Source organism: Aegilops tauschii, chromosome 1, assembly GCF_002575655.3.
Source record: "Aegilops tauschii subsp. strangulata cultivar AL8/78 chromosome 1, Aet v6.0, whole genome shotgun sequence".
NCBI classification, from domain to species: domain Eukaryota; kingdom Viridiplantae; phylum Streptophyta; class Magnoliopsida; order Poales; family Poaceae; genus Aegilops; species Aegilops tauschii.
Window position 1 is genome coordinate 407,486,014 of NC_053035.3, and position 10,225 is coordinate 407,496,238.

At 44.0% G+C, this 10,225-nt stretch overlaps 1 long non-coding RNA gene across 1 annotated transcript; it reads left to right on the plus strand.

Moving 5' to 3' along the window:
- The first annotated feature begins 6,229 nt into the window (after positions 1–6,229).
- LOC141041569 (uncharacterized) lies at positions 6,230–7,594 on the plus strand. Its single transcript, XR_012202054.1, has 3 exons — positions 6,230–6,427; positions 6,794–6,823; positions 7,275–7,594. It is a non-coding gene; the product is annotated as an uncharacterized lncRNA (long non-coding RNA).
- The last annotated feature ends 2,631 nt before the right edge of the window (positions 7,595–10,225 follow it).

A 10,225-nucleotide genomic window follows, 5' to 3' on the forward strand; every position in this document is an offset into this window, starting at 1 on the left:
TTGGTCAAAGTTAGCCTCGAAAAATGCATTAGGACCTATATAGATGGAAGGAGGGAGTAGAAATTCACCCGAGGACACAAATGTGATTTTTCAACCAACTTTGGTGCACGGGAGCATATGCTTGTAGTTCAAATTTGAATTATGCACATTAAATGACCAAAAACTCAATTAATGTGTAAATAAGGCCAAACGAAGCTGGAATAATTCCAAAATTTAACAGGGCACTCATGTAGTTCTATGTTGCCTTTGTAAATAAACTCAAGGGGGACAACGTATATCGTTTCGCACTCAAAGGTGGCACGTTCCCTCTCAGAACCACGAGCCTTCTTGAGAGAAGCTTCGGTTTGCAAGAAGCTTATACCAAAATCTGTTCCTATTCGGCCAATTTTTTTACCACAACATGGTAGTACCATGACATGACACCCATGCCAAGTTTCATGATTTTCAGACGTGTTTTGGATTTACAAGAATTTTAAAACCAAGTTTCTCAATGTTCTCGGCCGAGCCACGATGCCCAGATGTTTTAATTTTATTCTCATTTCTTGCATGGGACCTAGAAATTCACCTGAGGACACAAATGTGATTTTTCAACCAACTTTGGTGCACGAGAGCATGTGCTTGTAGTTCAAATTTGACTTATGCACATTAAATGACCAGAAACGCAATTAATGTATAAAAAATGACAAACGAACCCGGAATAATTCCAAAATTTAACAGGGCACTAATGTATTTCTATGTTGCCTTTGTTAAGAAACTCAAGGGGGGCAGCGTATATCGTTTCACACTCAAAGGTGGCACGTTCCCTCTTAGAATCACGAGCTACCAAATCGGCCCAATTTTTTACCACAACATGTTAGTGCCATGACATGACACCATGCCAAGTTTCATGATTTCCAGGCGAGTTTTGGATTTACATGAATTTGAAATCAAAGTTTCTCGATGTTCTCGGCCGAGTCATGACGCCCAGATGTTTGAATTTCATTCTCATTTCTTCCATGGGACCTAGAAATTCAACCAAGGAGACATGTGATTTTTCAACCCACTTTGCTGCACCAGAGCATGTGCATGCAATTCATATTTAGATTATGCACATTAAAAGTCCAGAAACTCAATTAATGTATTAAGGGAGATCGATTAGCATCCATGCATATGTGCAGGAGAGGAATAAGGTTGGGAGAGAGACAGAGCTAGAGTGTTGGAGGGGGTGGTAGTGGAGTTGCTTCTAACAAATGGTGGGATAGGCTTGCTAGACAAACGGAGGGCACGCCCGCAATATCAATAAGAGAGGAGATGGCTGCTTGTTGTCTGTGCACGTGCGTGTGAGAGACGGGTCAGGAGGTATGCACGAATGATGAGGGGGGACGATGTGGCTGTGGTAAGCAGACGTGACTACATAGGAAGATGAATCGCCCTTTGTTAGAGAAAGGAGAGACATAACTTGTGAGGTACGTCGATCGATGGGGGGGTAGTTAAAGTCGATCTAGGTATATGTTGGGAGATCGATCGGTATACATGCATGTGTGTTAGAAGCAAATGAGGCACGAGGAGAAGGATAGAGAGAGATGGATGCATGTAGGAGGTGGTACGAGAGGCATACTATATCCAGGGGGAGGAGTGTGCGAGTACGAGAACGATGAAAAGAGTGGTGGGAGTGAGGCATGGACGGTGACAAGAGAAGAGGGGAAGCTTGTGTTTGTGCTAGGCACACCTGGCTAGAGAGGCATATCGATCGATGTGTGCCGTAAAGAAGGAGCTGGAGGCCTACACACACCGTGGGTGAACGACCTAAAGTGAAAAGACGAATTTGCGCGATGGAGCTAGACAATGCTGAGGGAGGGTGAGAGGGATGTGGGCATGTGCATGCACAAGAGAAAGTTAGCGCTAGCTACAAAGATAAGAGGGTTGTGTGGGTGTAAAAGACGAATAGAGATCATATATACTTCATTATAAAAAGCGAATTCAGATATTTGAAGAATTTATCATAGTGTTTCAAACCGACGCATGTGTGAATATATATAACGGTGATACACATGGTGTGGTTATGAACATGTTATACTACATTTAATATATTTTATCTCTACTCTTATAAAAACGGAGTTGTTGATGATGGTGTGCCTGCCATCCTGCATTATAGGCCGTCTGATTTATATCTGGCGGATAGCAAGGAAACTATGATGGTTGAAGTTGGCAACAATCATGATTGTAGATTCCTATTGAAATAGAGAAACGAATTCAAATTTAGTTCGAATTGCAGTGGTAGTATAGACATTTGGAATGCACTAAAATGTTGGTATGAGTAGGTTACATGCATTATACAGCAAGCGAAAAAATTTAATCGGACATAACATGGACTCATACTCCCTCCTTCCATCTATATAGGGCGTAATGAGATTTTTAAGACCGCCTTTGACTATTGACAAGATTAATAGTACATGACATGCACAATGTGAAAATTATATCATTGAAAGAACCTTTCACAGATGAATTTAACGTTGTGCTTTGTGTAAGTTGCATGTCATATATCATTGCTCTAATATTTGGTCAAAGTTAGCATCGAAAAACACATTAGGCCCTATATAGATGGAAGGAGGGAGTAGCTTTGAATAGCATTTGTATAGTAAAACGGGGCAAGACTCTCTCTTTGTGTGGTGTGAATAGTTTTATTTTTTTCGTTTTCTTTTTGGTTGAGGGAAGTGTGAATTGATTTGGTACGTACAAGTACAATATTACTACACGTTAGGCTTGTCCCTAAAATTCAACCAGTGTCTTGTTATATCCTGAAAATTCAGATATCGTGCTCCCAAAACTGGGGCCTTCACAACCCGCGCCTTGCTATCCCGAAATTACAACGCGCGCGAAAACTCCCTCCTGCTGCCAAATCCCGACACGCGAAATCCCCCTTCTAACCCTGAGCCGAAAGGGCCGCTAGTTCAAATCGGTGGGGGGTACTTTTGTAACACACCCTACATTTTGGACAAGCGCGTCCCTAAGTCATGCTTCACCCCCTCCGATTGCCCCCTTTTCGCCATTTGAAATCCGAGGCCGCCATAACCTCTTCGCTCCAGCCGCGAAACCCCAAGCTTCTCCGTCCGCCACGTCACCGCTGCCCAGCCGGAGCCTCTTCCCCGACGATGTCGTCCACCGCAACAGCTCGACGTCCCTCGTCCACCTCCCCGGATGAGGATCCGTCGTCCATCTCGTCGTCCCGCCGGTTCAGCCGCCCCGTCCTCCACCTCCAAGGAGCTGCTCCGACGATCGCCTCGTCTATCGCGGCTGCTCCATCCCCACAGCGCCGCCTTAACCTGCTCCACCGGAACCGCAGCATCCTCACCGACTCCTCGGACGAAGCCGAGGCCTACTCGGCGCCACCAAAGAGGTTGTACACTCATCGCATCGCACCTTCCCCTTAACTCGACCTCCCGGCGCCGACGGTGCTCCATCCCGCACCCCCATGGAGCGGCTACCTTGAAGCCGGCGCCGTGGGCGACATCTCCACGGCGGCTCTCCCCCAGTGCGAGGCCCCTTTGGCGGCGGCGTCCATACCAGCCGGATCTGCTGCTGCTCCGGCTCTCGCTCGATCACTCGCTCGCCCAGCTGCTGCTGCTGCTGCTCTCCCCCTCGCTCGTGCTGCTGCTCTGCTCCGATTAAGCCACACTTCAGTCGACTGAATCGACTTTTGGGTCAGTCGATTTTCAGGGGTTGGGGGGCTCACCGGAGTTAAGGAAGAACCACCCGCAGCGGGGACGGGGGCTCGCCGGAGAGGTACCCCACTATCTATCTTAGGGTTCAGGGTGGGGGGCGGGGGGCCTAGAGGGCTGGCCGGGGCGGTGGTGGCGAGTTGTTTCGGGGCGATGAGGCGGCGCTGGGGCCGGCGGTTCGGCCGGTGGTGGCTGGCGGCTCAGGGGGGGTGCAGGTTGAAGATGAACTGCAGGCCCTCCCTAAACTACATGTCAAGTGCCTCTCTGCTACCATTGCGTTCAGTTTCGACAGTAACATTCAGATTCCACAGTAAATTTCAGTTTCGACAGTTAAGTTCAGAGTCAACAGTTTTTACCTCATCTGTTGTAGTTAGGTGGTTTTTGGTGATGTTAATTTTACATCCATTTTACATCATCTATTGGAGATGCTATTAGAATCCCACTTGAGATTGACGATGTCTGTCTTGTGCTGCTTCAGCCTTGACGTCTTACGGGTCACCGGAGCTGCTCCAACGACAGAACGATCCATCACAACAGAGCAGTGCCCTGGACGCCGTCTACAGATTGCTCAGATCTTCCTCCACACCTCCGACAGCCACCTCTACCTCAACTGCTTCAGCGACCAACCCAATGATGCTGAGGTCGACACGGCTACGGCAAAGAGGTTGTACACTTGTTGCATCACTTATTACTATACATTCACGTCGATCCATTAGGGCTATTTTGGTTCAACGGAAAAACGTCGATCCACTGGTTGTTACCATCACTCTAAATTTCTGCATGCTCTCCTTACATAATCTCACCATATTTTTTTCGTATGCATGTCAGATATTGTACACAGTCATGCTGAACATGTAGAGAAAAAGAGAAGAGTTTTGTGCGGCAATACAATGTCATGCAGACATCGCTCCATGGTGGGTTCAATGGCAAACCCTCCCCACCCCTCCCCAGATTGTAATCCAGAGGAAGATATCTGTTCTGAGGCGGATTCAGACGCCGCTGACCACTCCTATTTACCCCCAAGGTGTTTGCTCTACCTTGGCATGATGATGTTAGTCATATCATGCATATGTTGCCTTGCAGTGCCTACTTTTGACATCATATATGTCATCTGCTTAGTTTAGACATGTTCTGTAATGCCACCTGTTTAGTTTCTATATCATATATGAGAATTATGCAGTCTCATGTCTTTTAGCCAGCCATAATATATGTGAAATGTGCAATGCCATCCTGTTTAACCAGCCATCATATATTTGAATGATATCTTGCCCATCCTTTTCTTCATTACATTTCCATTCGTCGATAATGTTTGTACATTAAACTACACTTCCTGTGAATCAGCCATTTGGGTGGGAGATGGAAAAATCTGGAGTGAAAACAAGGCCTTCAGAGCAGACAGTGCTACCTATCGAAGCAGATCTCTTGTTGGGTCCCGATAGCTCCTCAGAGATGGATTCAGAGACAGATGACCAGTCCTATTCCCCCACTGAGGTGTATGCTCTAACTTGGCACGGTTATACTGCTCATATCATGCATACGGTGTCTTGCATTGCATAGTTTAGACATCATATACACAATATTCAACACCATGTTCTTAGTTCACACATCATATCGAATGCCCTCTGTTTAGCATATAAATCACATATGTGAATTAAATGATGCGATCCTGATTACTTAGATAACATGTAGGTGAATTATGTCATGCGATCTTGTTTAGTTATTCATCATATCTTTGAATTATGTTATGCTATGCTATCCAGTTTAGATAGACATCATATATGTGAAATTATGTCATGCTATCCGTTTTAGTTAAACAATATACATGTCAACTATTTCATGCCCTTTTTTTCCACACTATCTATTGCATCTGTCTCTCATACAATGTCTGTACATTCAACTATGTTTCCTGTTTATCAGCCATTTGAATTGGAGCGGGTGATGCCAGTATCTAGCGGACTAAAAACACGGCCTTCAAATAAAACAGTGCTACCTCTTGGTGGAGATAGCACCCCGGTTGTACATGCACAAGAACCAGCCCTACCACACATAACCCAAACTCTCGCAGATTGTACCCCTACTGCGATGGACAGAGAACCGGCTTCACCCAATCTAACCCCAACCCCAGCCGATAGTAACCCAGTTCCTGTTGACACAGCACCATCTCCACCACAGAGCTCCCAAACAAGAGCAGTTAGTAAGGCAGCTCCAGTGCCCAAAGGGCCAGTACTATCACGGCGAACCCCAACTCCACCAGTTAGTACGCCTATTCCTGTGGAGGAAGCACAACCAGCTAGTCGTAGTTTAGCATCTATCACATTTGATGTTGTTAAATCATATGTACGTATCTTCCCATCTTGGAAATATTATACTGAAGATGAAGGAAAATGCCAGTTGCAGGTGTTTGTCCAGGAGTTATGTGTAACTAATGTTATTCATGGCAATTACTTTGCTTCGTCCCATACATCCTACCTCCATGATGGTTATAATACAGCAAATTTTCCCGTTTTTCTCTATAGAGAAGGACAGATTTGGAAACTCAGGATGAGGTAACCTGTGCTAATACCTCTGCTATCTTCAAGAATGCTTGATGGCAGTATCGGAATTACCTGAAGAAAATGTACTTCACCGGCAAAGAAACTCATCAAATTCCCTTTCGTTCTCCTGAGACACATTTACTGGACGATGACTGGGAACGCCTTGTTCTGTACTGGTCCCGAACCAAGAATGTGGTAAGGTCTATGAGCTCATTTTCTATTTTTAAGTATTATATTCTTGCGTCTTACTGTACTCTGTTCATGTAGAACAAGTGCCTAAACCTGAAGAACAACTGTTCTAATTTAAGATTCCATTGCTATCATAGTTCAAAAAGCGATAGGCGTTAATTATGCGTTTTGCCACCGCCTTGCACTTTACTGACCAAAGCACATGCTTATGCGCAGTTATGCACAGATTATGTGTAGTTATGCGCAATGCGTTTTGCCAACGCCTAGAGCCTGGGCGCGCTTAAGCGCTTGCTTAGGCGCGCCTTTTTTAACTATGATTGCTTTGCTCTTGTATCACTGTATTTACTCATCAAACTTATTTTTAAATTGAAGGATCCAATCGAAACTCCAATGGAACAGCAGGTATGTTCACGCATGTTTCTTTAACAGGTTTGCTCTTATCAATAGCTCTGTTGATTTCAATTTCAATTGTGTATACAGTTGACTTTCATATCATGCACATTACTAGCATCACAACAGAGCCAATAGTGTTGTTGTACATGTAGACCCGTGGTACCCATCTGAAATCTTGTTGTGCCGTGTAGTTTCCCACGCTTTGTATTCTTTCACTGCTGCTTTGTCTTGAACTGATATGATTTGAACCGTGTCTCTATTTTTATTTGGCAAGACAATGCAGTGACCATAGGACATAGATATATGTTTGTTTGATGCTTTTATTATGTACTAGTACTTGGCAATAGAAGACTTGGTAGTTTAATCCTGTCCACCTTACTAATGAACTGGTTCACCGAAATGAGTTTCATATACTAGTACATGCTAAACTTGTTATGTGTCTGCTTGTTTCTTCTTTTAGAATGCTGACAGAATATTGGGGAAGAGTGCCTTATTAAGCAATGGTAAAGGAAGTAATGCAGATAAGGTTCAGGATAGTGACACATCCTTGTTGGTCTCCAACAAAGCTGATAAAACAGCTAAGGAAGACTATCTTGAAGACAACGAGACAACCCCAAAGTCCTATCTTGGTTTAGTGTTCGAGTTATTGGCCACTACCGCTTGCACAAGCTATTCAAACTCACTGTCTGAATCAGTTCAGTTTCTTGAGTCTCAACTACAAGCTGAAAGACATCGATCAGCTGTGCTGCGACAAGAAGCGGAAGGACTGCGGAAGTCCCTGGAGCATTCAGATGCATACTTTCTGGTGCAACAGCAAGCGTTCGAGGATTTTAGCGCCAAACAGGACAAAGCTAATCAGCTTGCTAAGCTTATTGCCAGCATGGTGGATACCCGGGATAACATTTTTTCAGCTCTTCTAAAGTTGTTTCAGTTATGCTCTTGTTTTGCTGCCGCGTTTATTTGCACTGGTGGCCAATTTTGACGGCCAGTGTATGTAATGTGCTGTTTTGTTCCCTATATTTGCACTGGTGGCGAACTTTGATGCCCAGTGGATGTAATATGTGTAATAGCAGTAATAGGCTAGCGTTAATTGCTTGCTTATTTATTTCCTTATTGTCTTGTTTAGTTGTTTGCTTGTAGTCACTGCAGTTCTTTTTCTGTTTTTTTCTAGTGGCCACAATAGCCTATTTTTTGGTAACTAGGCCAAAATAATCGTGGCAACACACGGACTATTGTAACCATGGGCCTCCTGCAGGCCGTATGATCCATGGGCCTTCGTCCGGCCGTAGGATCCATCGGCCTTCTATACGGGCCTTAGGGTCCATGGGCCTTCTACGGGCCGTAGGGTCCATGGGCCTTCTACGGGCCGTACGATCCATGGGCCTTCTACGGGCCGTACTATCCATGGGCCTCATACGGGCCGTAGGATCCATGGGCCTTCTACGGGGCGTATCATCATTTCGCCAATCATGGGCCGTACTATTCGTGGACCATAACGGGCCGTTAATAGGCCGTATTTGATAACTCTATGAAAACAGCCCAACGGGTTTTTTTACATGAAAACGGCCCAACGTATTAACGGTCCGCAAACGGGCCGACTGTAACGACGGGCTGAATTTGGCCCACAAGCAGAAAATGAGAGTAACGGGCCGTATGTAACCGAATGCTGCAAATGAGCCCAAGAATCAATGGGCCCTGAGAAGGCCGAAAGATAACTTGGGCTGGAAATGGCCCAATGGAATAACGGGCCGTTAATGGGTATAAAGTGATACATTGTTCATTACGGGCCAGTTTCACCACGGGCCGTTAATGGGCCAAGAATTACAAAGGTCCTCATATGGTCCGAAAGAAGTCATGGGCCACACATGGGCCGGAAGTTAAAACGGGCTGAGTCATATTGGACGGCCCAGATGACGCTACTGGGCCTAATTCGGATAGCGCGTAACGGGCCCTGGGTTAGCGGGCTATAAATGGGCTATATGCGAACAGGCCGTTAACAGGCTTTCCGTGGGCCGGCCCGCCACCTTTTGACCAAGTCAAACGGGCCGGTCTTTTCACAGGAATGGGCCTCTGTTGGGCCGTGGCACGTGTCGCCGTATCATAGGCGCTTTCGGTCCAATGAGCGGATGACATCTGTCCCAATGGTGAGCCGACACGTGTTTCCTCCAGTCAATGATGATTTTACACGTGGAAAATCCCCATTGGCCGAGGCTGTTAACCGGTTATTGGATCCAAAACCCGACCCGATAGCTTAACGGCGTTCCGTTACAGTGGATGCCACGTGTCGGTCACCCTTGACGAAAGCACTTCTGTGATGCGCGATTTATCATCATGGAAGTGGACACTTCCATGATGATAATTTTGGTAATGTCATGGAACACTTCTACGACAGCACAGGCATGACTATCTTGATTCTGTCATAAATTTGTCATGGATGTACATGCATGACAAAAAAGGCGACCTACTGTGACAAACACGTATCATCACGGAAGTGTATTTTTTTTGTAGTGTTGATCGAGGGCATTTAAGAGTTTTGTTGCGTCACCGTATGCCATAGAAGGCCCATGAGTTCTTCAATCTACTCTTCCTTTCAATCCTTTCAATCGAGGGGATCTGAATGTATGAAGTTTCTGAATATTCTAGGAAACATGAACAATTTTTTATATCCCGAACAGGTTTTTGAAAATTATGTACTCTTTCGGAAAAAAATGAAAGGAACATTTTTTTAAATTCATAAATATTTTCTGAAAACACCATTTTTTTTAATAAAAACATGAACATTATTCAAATTTGTGAACATTTTTTTAAATGGGAACATGTGTAGAAAATTCATAAGATTTTTCAGAAATTGTGTATCTTTTATACATGAAAATTATTTTAAATTTTGAAAATTTCACTAAAAATAGAATATTTTTCGAATTTGGAGCATTTTTTGAATTGCCATTTTCTTTTTAGAAATGTCAAATAATTTTTTTTAAATATTTCAAAAAATGGAAAAAAAATTGTATGTTCCGAATATTTTTTTAAATAGCAAAAAAAATTAGAATTCTGAACATTTTTCAAACAAATTTCAATTCTAGAAGTTTTTTGTACATTTTAAATTTACAAAATAAATTCTAAAAGAAAAACTTGGAAGGGAAAAAAGAGATAGGGAAAGGTCAATAAAAATAGAAGTAAAACACAGAAAAAGAAAAATAGGCCAGCCCATTATTGATTTTCCTGTGCGAAACTCCCACTATTTGTTGCCCAGTGCGGAAAATAGAATTTTTCCAGCTGCTTGGGCAGAAAAATAAGTTGGCTGACTTCGCTGGGCCACAACGCGTGGTCCATGTACGAAAATTATTTTTCTATCAGACAAATGCATAAGAATTTAGTACCACCTCAGATAGAAATAATTCTATTTGGCGGTGA